The sequence below is a fragment of the Mytilus californianus genome, unplaced genomic scaffold, assembly GCF_021869535.1.
Source record: "Mytilus californianus isolate M0D057914Y unplaced genomic scaffold, xbMytCali1.0.p SCAF_10, whole genome shotgun sequence".
NCBI lineage: Eukaryota > Metazoa > Mollusca > Bivalvia > Mytilida > Mytilidae > Mytilus > Mytilus californianus.
Window position 1 is genome coordinate 42,528,540 of NW_026262582.1, and position 13,036 is coordinate 42,541,575.

Here is a 13,036-nt window from a genome sequence, read left to right on the forward strand (position 1 = left end):
CAACCAACAATCAATCAATCAACTAGATGATTATGGATGGATGCTTGACGTCAAATTGATATGCATATTCGTGCGAGAACATGTTAATGTGATATGAATATTAACCCTGCTTTATACTAGACCGACACCCTGAGCCGGATTTTTAACATGCTAGTTCACATGAATACATGTCACCTTACCCAGACACATTATTCTGATTCCGAGCCGACCAGTCTTTGCTTTTACTCCTTAATTTCGCGTGCTTAGCAGGGAAGCAGCAAATATCATTTTTAAAGTCTTTGGTTTTGAACCGGGGTTCGAACCCACGTCCTCCAGCATTCGAGGCGAACATGCTACCATGAAAGCACCTCCACTAGACAGTAACCCGTAATAATTTAATTTTGGCTGTAACGCGTCTTCTGATTGGCTGACGTTGTTTTGTTTATCAGCTCATAGACATAATTTTGTCATGTGACCGTGACGTCTTCAACGTTTTTTCATGGTTTACTCTGGTTTAAAATGGAATTTAGAATTAAATTATAAGAAATGACTGTAATATTTTTTCTGTCTATTCGAAATAACATAAAAAATGTGGTGCACACTTTAAAATAACCAGCTACGCGGGTTATTCAGTGTGCACCACATTTTTGATGTTATTTCTTCATAGACAGAAAAAATATTACAGTCATTCCTTAAATATAAAAGGTTTCGTGGAAAGCGACTCATATATACACCTCCAGACTCAAGTAAACAGGGCTAACGTTACGTACGACCATTGTTTTTTTTTGGTGAGTGGGGTGCATGTTTTTTTGTAAATGTTTGATTCCAAATTTCTTGAAAGAGATTTTATCTATTTCAGAAGGGAAGCAAAATAATTTGTTTCCATTGAAAATGAGGGAAAAAATAAAACAATGATGAAATTAAAAAAAAAAAAAAAAAATAACAATGTTATTGGAAAAAAAGGTTAATTTCTTATTAATGTCGAAAAATATGTTTGTCCTGAGCACAAGGAAATACACGTGCTCCTGCACACACTAGATGAAGAGTCGGTGCCTAAGCAATCTGATTAAGATACAATGTACAGATGATCTGGTTTTGGTTACGAGGATCTGACAACACTTCATTTTACTTTCTGTTTTGGTAAATATTACATCAGCCAATGAAATTTCAGCCTTCACATTTTTTATCAATCCGACAAAACCAGAGAATCCCAATGGTCTTTAAACAGAAAATAGAATGGAGCGTTTTCAGATCCTCATAAGCAAAGCTTGGACACACAATGTCTGTAATTTAATTAGATTGGTGTCTAAATGAACATAAAAAACTGCCTTTATTTATTCATGTTATTAATTACTGAGGCCTGTTGGTCTCTTACATACAGAGAGTTGTGTTTAAGTGAAGATTTACGGCGGTGGCTTTTAATATTTTGCTTTTATCTTGAAAACTACATTTGATTTAAAAAAAAAACAACAAATAGTGCAATATGTCTGACTATATTCTATAGTAAAGGTCCCATTTCGGCAATTCTGGCTCTTATTAGTTTGTTGTTTTATTGCCTATTATCTTGATAACTTACCTGTAGAGAAACCTGTTCTTTGCAAAATGGCATAGACAAGAACAGATTTAAAAATAAATAAATTATAATTACGGTCATTTTCTTTTATTTGGTGTGGGGACGTGGGAGGAAACATGGGAATTTCTCTTATTTTTTCAAGTCTACTCCTTGAAATATGAAAATCAATCAAGACCCCCTTTCCAAAGACATAAACATTTCACGCCCCTCCCCCCAAATAAAAAAAAAGCCACCAGCGCACAATCATACACAAATACACACACGAATTTCTCAATACTTTTGTTCGTAATAAAATAAAAACTCATTAAATTTTTATTGCATTATAAGTTTAAAATATTGCGTCAAAAGTGGATCTAGAACTTCAAGTGTGGAAGTTGTTTGCGACAGGGAACTTAATTTGGATATGCCGGTTATGGTCTCATTGATATTTACCACACCTTCATTCAATATTAGCTTCAGAGGAAAAATACTCTGCTAGAAGAAATTGTTGAAAATAAGGATTTAGGTTTTAACAGTTGAGGTGAGCGGACCGAGGCGTAAAAATTGATGTCTTTCGAGTCAAAACTGTTATTTTTTACTGTAGGGAGGAGTGTACGATGAGGGTCGAACCCTGAACAGTTAGGGCAAGTATGGACACACCATTCAAGCTTGATACAGCTCTGACTTTTGATATGATTAAATATCTGACACATCATAGGTTTGTGACACATAATGAATGTGGTCTAAGATTTTAAAAAGTTGAAATTGGACATTTATCTATAATATGGTCCAATATCCAAAATCTAAATATATTGTTAGATTCAGCATATCAAACAACCCTAAGAATTGCTTGTTTTGGTCCTGTTTTGGCCCCTAATTCCTAAACAGTTATTGGCAACAAAACGACGAACACATCGCCATAACATTATACATTGACAAATCAATAACTATGAATAATTGAATACCACCTTTCTATTCCAAATAATAAAAATAAAATTAAAGGCTCCTTTAATTTCTTCCTACCCCCCCCCCCCCCCCCCCCCTTTGTGGGGTTGCAAATGACCGGTACATTATAGGAAACATTACCCTATCAATGTCCGATTTTTGTCCATTTTTGTGTCTATCTTAAAAAAAGTAATATATAAAGAGAAACTTGAACAGCTAAAATGATCAGCAAGGCAAAATTTACAAACGGACAAATATGGCTGTATTTACACATCAAAAACTACTCTTAGTACAGACTTACCTGTCCAGTTGGAAAAGTTTTAAGGCCTGGCATTCACTAGATATATAAAAGTTAAATGCATTTTGTGTTTCGGAAAGATATAATCTTTTTTGGTTTTTGATGGACATTTTTTTTCCTTTCTGCAGAAGGTGTAAAAATAAACAAACACCTGAATTACTTTCCACTCAGTTAAACCCTTCAACTCACTTATAGTTGTGTAGATACCTGTTGTCCACGTCAATCAAGGACAATCAATACAATACAGTTTTTACCTGAGAGGGAGCATTTCAAAGTTGTATCAAAACTTAGTTAATGTTTACACCTTCTGCATGAAGGAAAAAAAACCATCAAAATCCAAAAGAGATTTTATCTTTCTGAAACACAAAATGCAAACTTTTATATATCTAGTGGATGCCAGACATTAAAACTTTTCCAACTGGACAGGTAAGTCTGACTGTACTAAGAGTAGTTTTTGGCATGTAGATACAGCCATATTTGTCCATTTGTTATGATGAACCTTAACTTCTTACAAAAAAAAAACCGCTAACGCTAGGTATAAAAATATTGACAAATATAATGCCTACCCTTGTTAAAATGAGCATAGAGCATGGCATAAAAGAATCATTTCTTTAATTTAATAACTTTAACCGTATTTTCATTATTGTAGACCACGTATGTTCATTATTGTAAACCCATCGATTAAAACTAAACTTTGCAATTCATATTTTGACAATTTTCCAACAATATCTGATGTGATTTTTTTCATCTTAAAACGTGGTACCAACATGACAAGGTTTATCTCTTTTTAAATCTTAACCATTTTCCAAATGATAGCTACAGATTTGAGCTGCGCTTATATTAATTCCGCAGAAGAAGATCGGAATCAGTTATGACGTAGACAGTAATCGTTCTAATCGTAATCATGTTCATTGACCATAACGACGATGAAAGCACATCATATAATGAAGTAAACCGAACCACATCACATAAGGTTACATGCACATAATATAATGACACAACCACATCATATAAAGATGTTTGTACATAATATAAGGGAAAATGCACATCATATTAGGATATTTGCACATACTATAAGTATATTTGCACATCATATAAGGATCTTTGCACATCATTTAAATACATTTGCACATTAATAAGTACATTTGCACATCATATAAGGGTATTTACAAATCATATAAGAATGTTTGCACATCATATAAGAACGTTTGCACATCACATAAGTACATTTGCACATCATATAAGTATATATGCACATCATATAAGTATATTTGCACATCATATAAGGATGTTTGGACATCATATACATGTAAGGTTACTTGCTCATAACATAACGATATTTGCACATCATATACAGGTGTTTGCACATCATATAATGACAAGTGCACATCATATAAAGGTAAATGCACATCATATAATGAAAATAGTCATAACAAGACAGTTTTGGCGTTCCATAATATAAATATAAACCCTGCTTTGTAGTAGACAGACACACTGAGCCGGATTATTAACGTGCTAGTTCACACGGTAACAGTCCACAGGAAGACATTTCATCTTACCGGACACATTATTTTAACTCCGAGCCGACCAGTCTTTGCTCTTACTCCTTAATGCCGCGTGCTAAGCGGAGAAGCAGTAAATAACAATTTTAAAGTCTTTGGTTTGACCTGGCCGGTGTTCGAACCCACGACCTCCCGCACTCGAGGCGAACACACTACCACGAGACCACCAAGGGTGATTTGCTAAACGATGCCTTATACACATACAGATGATGAATAAGGATGTTACTCGTATTCAATTGTATCAAAAATATATAGGGAAAATAGAAAAAAAAATCGTCCAATATGCCAGTGATGACGTGCATACGTTTATGAAGTCACAGTAACAAATGGCAGTTCAATAATTTTATGTGATCAGGTTATTTCCTCGTATGCATTTATTGTTCGAATGAAATTAACATAATTTACAAAGAATTGAAGAATGTTATTATTACTGAAATTTAAGAATCCAATAAATAGATCTTATCATATGTGCTCCTTTACAAGATTTTTTTTTTTAAATTAACAAATTAGAATAGTTTATGGACACACGAAATGAAAAAAAAACGTGATCTGATTAATATAGTTTACGCATAATATTCAGATTTAAATAATGTTATCAGATTAATAATGATAATTAGATCATCCCTTCCTATGAAGGTCTGGATTGGGGTTTACAGAATAGAAAATAATGGACTAATACTACAGAAAAATGATCCAGGAAAATAATGAATAGAGAAAAATAGGCAAAAAATATATCGAATAGAAAATAATGGGGTGTTAAAATATAAGTAATAGAGAATAATTGTTAAAAAATAAAGAATAGAGAAAAATGACATAAAATTTAAAGAATACAGAAATAATTAAGGTCTCCCATCCAGACCCTCATCTATGACAATTCGTTATAACAGTTGTCGAACCTCTTCATAAACAATTTGAATTCTCTGAATTAAAATCCAAATGTTATTAACAGTTATATAATTTCTATGGTGCATGTAATTTGTATTATTACAAAGATGACGCAAATAATATGGCATAATATCACGTGACTGATACGTCTGAATTACTTTGCCGAGCTGATTAACAGCTAATTGTATTTTACGAAGAACTTTGTATATTTGTTCTTCAACTTTAGTAAACTCTGTAATGAAAACCATTTCTTCCTGTTTACTTAAAACTGTCTCGTCATGAACTAATTGTTCCAGAAAAATCACTGCAGACGATAACTTAGTATAAGACTCCAAGTGCAACCACGTGACCTGAAAAATATGTAACAATAATACAAATAACATATCTAAAAACAAAACAAGTATAGAGTATTAAAAGCAGACAAATAATGCTACTTAAATAGTATATAAGTCTAAAGATTTTAATTTCACATAAACAACCGTGGAGTAAGTAAAGACCCCACGTGTCTAACGTCAACCATCTGACAAAATTACCTTCATATTTGACATGGAACGCTACCTTCACATTTAACATGGGAAAGATACCTTCACATTTGACATTATTGACATGGAATCCTCCCTTCACATTTAACATGGGAATGATACCTTCACATTCGACATGATAATACTATCACATTTGACATGGAACGCTACCTTCACATTTAACATGGGAATGATACCTTCACATTTGACATGATATTACTATCACATTTGACATGGAACGCTACCTTCACATTTAACATGGGAATGATACCTTCACATTTGACATGATAATACTATCACATTTGACATAGAACGCTGCCTTCACATTTAACATAGGAATGATACCTTCACATTTAACATGATAATACTATCACATTTGACATGTAACGCTACCTTCACATTTAAAATCGGAATGATACCTTCACATTTGACATGCAATGCTATCACATTTGCCACGGAACGCCACGTTTACATTTAACATGGGAATGATACCTTCTCATTTGACATGACATGCTAGTACCTTCCCATCTGACATAAAATGTTACATATACCGGTACATTTGAAATGACATGCTACTTTCACATTTGACATGAAATGCTACATACACATTTGATATGACATGCTACCTTCACATTTGACATGAAATGCTAAATACACATTTGAGATGGGAATGCTACCTTCACATTTGACAGGGGATCGACTGCTACCTTCAAATTTAGTATAGAATTCTAACTTCACATTTTACATGGGAATACCAACTTCACATTTGACATAGGAATGCTATCTTCACATTTGAAATACATGTCGGAATCCTGTTTTCACATTTGACATTGGAACGCTACCATTATATATATACATTTATATTGATAATTGAAAAAAAATGCACTGAAAAAAAAATTAACAAGGAGACAATAACAATACGACAGGATAATTCAATTGACCATATACGACTACCCCCTCTCCCCGGCTCATAACTCTTTAACACAAACTCACAAAATTTCACTCTCAAATACAAACTCACAAAAGTATGCTCTCAAAACCATTCGAACAGCAAACGCAGCATCATGTTTGACAAAAAAGAAGAAAAAATAAACAAAAAAGAAGAAAAAAAAAACCACACACACTCACACAAATACAAAAAAGTTACTATGAACTTACATTTTGGATGACGTGTGAAATATTCATATATGTAAAGTCTGCCTTTAAAGCAGGGAATGTTGTATTGTTGATGTACTGTAGCACTCGTGTGGATTGTATCATAACTCCTCCCTATTAAAAATAGAATGAAAAGTGATTTTGATATCGCATTTTGTTACTAGAGGGTCTGGATGGAGATTCCTATATTTCTTTATTTTGTAATTTTCATTCCATTTTTCTCTATTTTTAAAATATTTTGCCCATTATATTTTTTCTATCATCTTTATATTTAAACACCCCATTATTCTCTATTTATATTATTCTCTATCTATATGCTTTATTCTGCGTTTTTTTGCGCATAAATCTCTATGATGTAAAACCCACCAAGACCCTCTTATAACGTATTCGCAGAAAACCACAAATATTGAAAACAACAAAAGACAGCAGATGATTTGTATGCATGAAAAATATGTTAAACAATTAATAAAAATAGTACAATGTCATACATAAGAATAGATATACATGTATATACCTGGTAGTACAATGTCATACATTATTTCTGTATTCTGTATTCTTTAGGGCTATTTTTCTCTATCCTTTTTTTTTTGCCCATTTTCTTCTATTCCCTATATTTCAGCACCCCATTATTCTCTATTCTTTATTTTTTGGTATATTTTTCTCTATTCTTTATATTTTTTGCCCTTTATTCTGCACTTTGTGTGGCCATTATTCTCTATTCTGTAAACCCAACCAAGACCCTCATGTAGTAAAGAATATCCTAAGTATTTTGTAATAACTCTGGATTTTTCCAAGGCTATGCGCGCGCATTTAAATCAGATGTTTGTGCTTGGTCTGGTCTGTTGTATTGTTCTCGATGTTTTGGAATTCCTGAGTTTTTTCAAGGGACGTCTTGAGTCATCTATTCCGATGCAATTTTCGTTGTTAGTCAAGTATTATGTAAAAGGCTACAATTACTTTTAATTACAAAAAATACAATATAACAATCTTTGGGCAGTTTTTGTGCACAAAAATAAATTGAACCTCACTTCATTTCCAAATTATCTCGCGCGTTAAACTTTCTCAAAACTTGATCTTATTCCGTTTAATTTAGACAAGTCCAGAAAAAAAAATACGAAAAAAACCCAAAACAGTGCTTTACTTTCACAGATTTTTTTAATACAACATAACTGTTTAAAAAAGATGTTTTCAGTTCCGTAAAAAATTAATAGGACTGGTACTCCCTCCTTTTGTAGAATTGCTAGTAAACATTTTCGGAATTTTCGGTTTTGCAAGCTCTGTTGGAAATTCAGGAATCGCTTGCTTATGTTAAACACTAAGTATATTAGATAGAGTAAGATAATGAAATTTTAAGGTTTAAGAAGGGGCATGAAGAAAATCAACATTGCGCACAACTGCTCCAGGACTGCAAGTTCGTTCTGTCTTTACACAACACACACAATTTATTTAACGGCGCGTGTAAAACTAGTCTAAACAATTCCAAATTTTTTGAAGTTTTCATATTTAAGTTTGTTGATTTTTAAAGAAAGTTTTTACTTTTTTTTTAATTTTCTAATCAAAAATAAAAAAAATTCAAACTTTCAAAAAGCGAAATAATCAAAACTACACGTTAAGTTTAGTATTTTAAATTTCAAAGTTTGATTAAATATTTAAAGTATTAAATTTTGGAAGGAATTTTAGATTTTGAAAATTTTTATCATTTGATGAAATTTTCTAAATTACCAAAAAATCAAAAGTTTGGAATTTTGATATATTTAATTTTAAAACTTTGATAAAAATCAAAAAGACTGAAATTTGATTTTTTTTTTAATTTTGAATTGGTAAGTGTTACACGGACCTTTAACTATTTTCGTAATCTAAAATCTCACCAAAAAGTTATTCCATTACACCATAATGAGACCAAATAACATTTTACTAATACAGCTTAAATATCCAGACTTTTTATCAGAATGAAATAATATCATTTCAGCAAAATTTATGAAAGCGGGTACAAGTTTTGTGTAATTAACTCTCCTATAGTTTTCAACCCTGATACCTGAAATTTCACAAGCAGATTGCATACATGTTGAAGTTGTGCACCTGCTATTATGGAATTGTTTAAGAAATTTTTCTCATTTTTCCAAACTTTGGCACTTTTTCATTTTTCAGCAAATTTTATGAAAGAAAGCACAAGTTTTCAGCCTCTCCTACAGTTTTCCACCAAGATCCCTAAGACTTTACAGAAAGATTGAACATTTATCGAAGTTGTGCACCTGCTTTTATGAAATTGTTAGCGAAATTTTTCTCATGTTTCCAAACTTTGAAACTTTGTCATTTTTCATCAAAACTTATAAAAGTTTTCCACCAAGATCCCTAAGACTTTGGGACTTAGTCATTTTTCAGCTAAATTTATGGAAGAGGGTACAAATCATCAAATATATCAGGCTGATACTTTTGTACGCCAAACGGGCGTTTCGTCTACACGAGAATCATAAAAGGTGCCCAATTCAAATCGGAAATACGCCTGGCATTATTGCAACCTTTAAATCAAACTCCGAAACAGTGGTAACGTCCTCCTTGCTGCGCTACGTTGATTTTAAGTGATAGTTTAGCGAAGCAACGTCACCGCTGTTTCGGAGTTTGCCTTTAAATACACATATGATCCTGTTATACCGTTAACCTGAAATAAATTTAGAGGAAAATTAGCCCTACCTTTTAATTTGCTTCTGTTTGGAATGATGGATAAAATATTTAAATTCTTTACTTCGGAAAAGAAAAATGGATACAAAATATTGCAACAAATAAACAAATATTTCATAAACAATTGCTATTAGTTATGATATCTTTCTCAGTGGCGTTGGAGTGTACTGAAAAGTTTGAAGGTAGTGCAAACAGTAACAAGCTAAACAAAAAAATATTGAAAATCAAAATGAAACCAACATTTTTTTAGTCTATCAGTCTAAAAGTCCTCTTTCATCCCCCTCCCCCAAACCCCACCCTCGCCCGCCCCGCCCCCTTTTGGGTCTTCCGCCGTTGTTTCTGTACATACGTAATTTAATCTTGTTTGATTTGCGATCTTTGAAGCAATCTGTAGTGTTGATATTGTTTCTGATATCAGATGACTTTGGTTACCAAATGGACTTTTCCATCTTTCTTCCATCGAAAGTGAAAAAAGAGGGAGAAGTGTAGTTAATAATGCTGAAAAAAAAAATAAAAGATTTAAACACATTTGAAAAATCGTTTGTCATTCTTAAAAAGAAGACATTTTTTCAATAATTCTTGTTAAAGGTTAATTTTCTTTACAAAATAAAGGCAAACTGGAATAAATATTTATATTCATTTTCTTTGAATTCACATTTGTAAAATGAATTTATAACAAACAAAAAAACAATGTTAACTACAACATGTCCAGGTTCTTATACCATGTTAGGAACCTCGTGAGTGATTCTGTGGTGAGTTTTGGCATTTTTAAATAATTAGTTGAGGCGGCAATTACATGTAGGTGCTGACGGCATACAGTTAAAGTTACCCCTTCAAAAGTTTTACGTTCGCCATCTCGAGTTTGTTGACAGTGATGAAATATCTGTGTCACAGATGACCACGGATAATGTTTTAATCATCGTAACCACAATCCCGTCTCTTTTCCTCGATTGTGACATCATCGAATAAAGATGACCAGGATATTGACGAACGAACTTACGAAAGCGTAACTTGACAAATCGTACGAAAAGGGAGCTGCTGTTTTATACATACATGTAATTAATGTATAAATTTAACACAAAAACGCCGGTTAAAGTATAGTAGAGGGGACTGACAGGGTAAAGGGAGACAGGGAGAGAAGGGGTGGGAGAAAGGAGAGAGGGGGAGGGAGAAAGGAGAGAGGGGGAGGGAGAAAGGAGAGAGGGGGCGGGAGAAAGGAGAGAAGGGGCGGGAGAAAGGAGAAAAGGGGAAGATAAGGGAGACAAAAATGATTATAAAAAATAATAAAATTGAGTCGGAAATTGATTATTTTATTAAATTAGATAATACAAAGCTTGAAGCAAGTGCTAATAAATGTCATAGTAGGCATAATGAAAACGACCTCATAAATACGCCTTGGAGCGTCGTCACTTATTCAGTCATTACGATCTCTTATATACGGAGAAAGACTTAAAACTAACAGAATATCAATGATTGTATTCTGAATCCGTGCATTTATAGAAACAAACATGTAACCATCCCTGTTTTTTAGATAAATTGCGTCAAAGTTGACCGATATGCAAAGAATTTGACAGAAAAGGGATGACGCTTAAAGATGCATATCAAATAACGTTATTTTTACCGAGAGGTATGGGAATATGTAACGGGATCTGAATGGTGTTTGTTATTTTGTTTTCATTTCCCCTGTCCGGTTACTTACATTTCGTCGTAACCGGGTGCATAATTAGTTTATAAAGAAATTCAAATCTTCAACTTAACCCTACTAGCCAAATTAGACAAGGGTGATGCCACCGCAACTTCCGTGTGTCAAATATTTCATGCATGTTTAGGACGATTCAATACAATTAGAAATAGTTGTGTTTAAAAGACACATTTAATGCAACCATCAAAAAAGGTTAAACATTCTGTTAGTTGTAAAAATGATAGATACAAACAATATCTTGATGAAATACATATTCTTAATCAAGTATACTGTATGGTGTAAACGTGTGATTTTTTTTTTAATGAGTTTGCTCATTTTAACATTTTGATAATATATAAAGGTACCTTACAAATTGTATTCCAAATTTCACTTGAAAAGACATAGTTCAACATTCTGTCATTCGTGAAAAATTATACAATATAAAATCCTGAGAATATATATGCACCTTCTATATAAGTAAAACACTCGGCGCAATATAAAAGTCCAAGCTTGATATTGTACATGTAGTCGTAGAAGGAGTAAGCAGGGCTATGTATTCTGCGTGCATTTATATATTATCAAAATGCCAAATTAAGCAACCTGACATTTAAAACAAAAAACAAACAAAAATCCTGACAATATGCGCACTTTTGGTATATATACTAACACCTGGTACATAATTTAAAGTTGAATCTTAGAAACTTAGCAATAAGAAATAAACTGAATAAACCCTCAGTTATAATTATGTTTGTATTAAAATTAATATGACTAATGTTGTGAACGTGTGATGTTATCATTTGATAGATTTTATACTTACTATAGTAAATATGCTTATTAACTTTCAAATTCAAGGGACCAAATTATCTTTTCTAAATCTACAAATTAGCAGTATAAAAATTCTCGTCTATCCTGCATTTGTCCTGTGTTATCTAGATGTCTTTGGTTTTTGTGTGTCGTTAATTGGCCAGTTGCAGTCTTATTGAATCTCCCATATCTCCATTTACAACACTTTTATTTAACATACATTCTTGTATATGTACTTGTTATAAAATCTCTTTTAAAGATCGTAAATACCCTCTGACTTTTTCCGACGCTCACGGAGTCATGTCAGCAATGTGTCCCTCCCCCAAAAGACACCTTTGTTAATCATTTATGAATCGTTTTGACTCACCGTTTTATAAAATGGTGATTTTTCATCATCTGTACCTGTACAGCATGTCTAGCTCAAACAAAAAAAAATACAACCATTCCTGTACACCGAAGCGTAAATCAAATTGAACCTATATTAAAATCAATCAGGTCCAGGACCAATCCAGTATATCTTATTATAATCCTTCGTAATTAATTCCATTTTCTATGTGCATATATTTAGAGTAATTTGGAGCTGGTATACTCAGCATATGATACATATTTCTTGTTGTGGAATACATTTTTCAGAATTTATTTCATATTTTTTAAGACATTCACATTTCCATGCTTGTAGTATAATTATTGTGTGTGTGTATTCAGTTTAGAATAGAAATCCAGATCTGGTCCGTGTTTCTTATACTAAACGAGGTGTTTCGGTTATGGTCATGTATACGTAGGCCTATCCTCATGAGGTATACTTCCGAAATCATATCGAATTTCTTCTAAACAGTCCAATAACAGATATTTTTTTCTTCTTATTTAGCAGCATTTGGATTTCTACTTTAAAACAAAATCATCGGGAAACGGCGTGCATCAAACTCAGTTGCAAATTCAATGCAAACAGACAGCTTAACAGTAAGTGAAAATAAT

At 32.6% G+C, this 13,036-nt stretch overlaps 1 long non-coding RNA gene across 1 annotated transcript; it reads right to left on the reverse strand.

The window, feature by feature from the left end:
* Positions 1-3,738: 3,738 nt before the first annotated feature.
* Positions 3,739-10,064, reverse strand: LOC127718167 (uncharacterized). Its single transcript, XR_007989603.1, has 3 exons — positions 9,926-10,064; positions 6,901-7,011; positions 3,739-5,571 (listed from the first exon to the last, which is right to left on the reverse strand). It is a non-coding gene; the product is annotated as an uncharacterized LOC127718167 (long non-coding RNA).
* Positions 10,065-13,036: the final 2,972 nt, after the last annotated feature.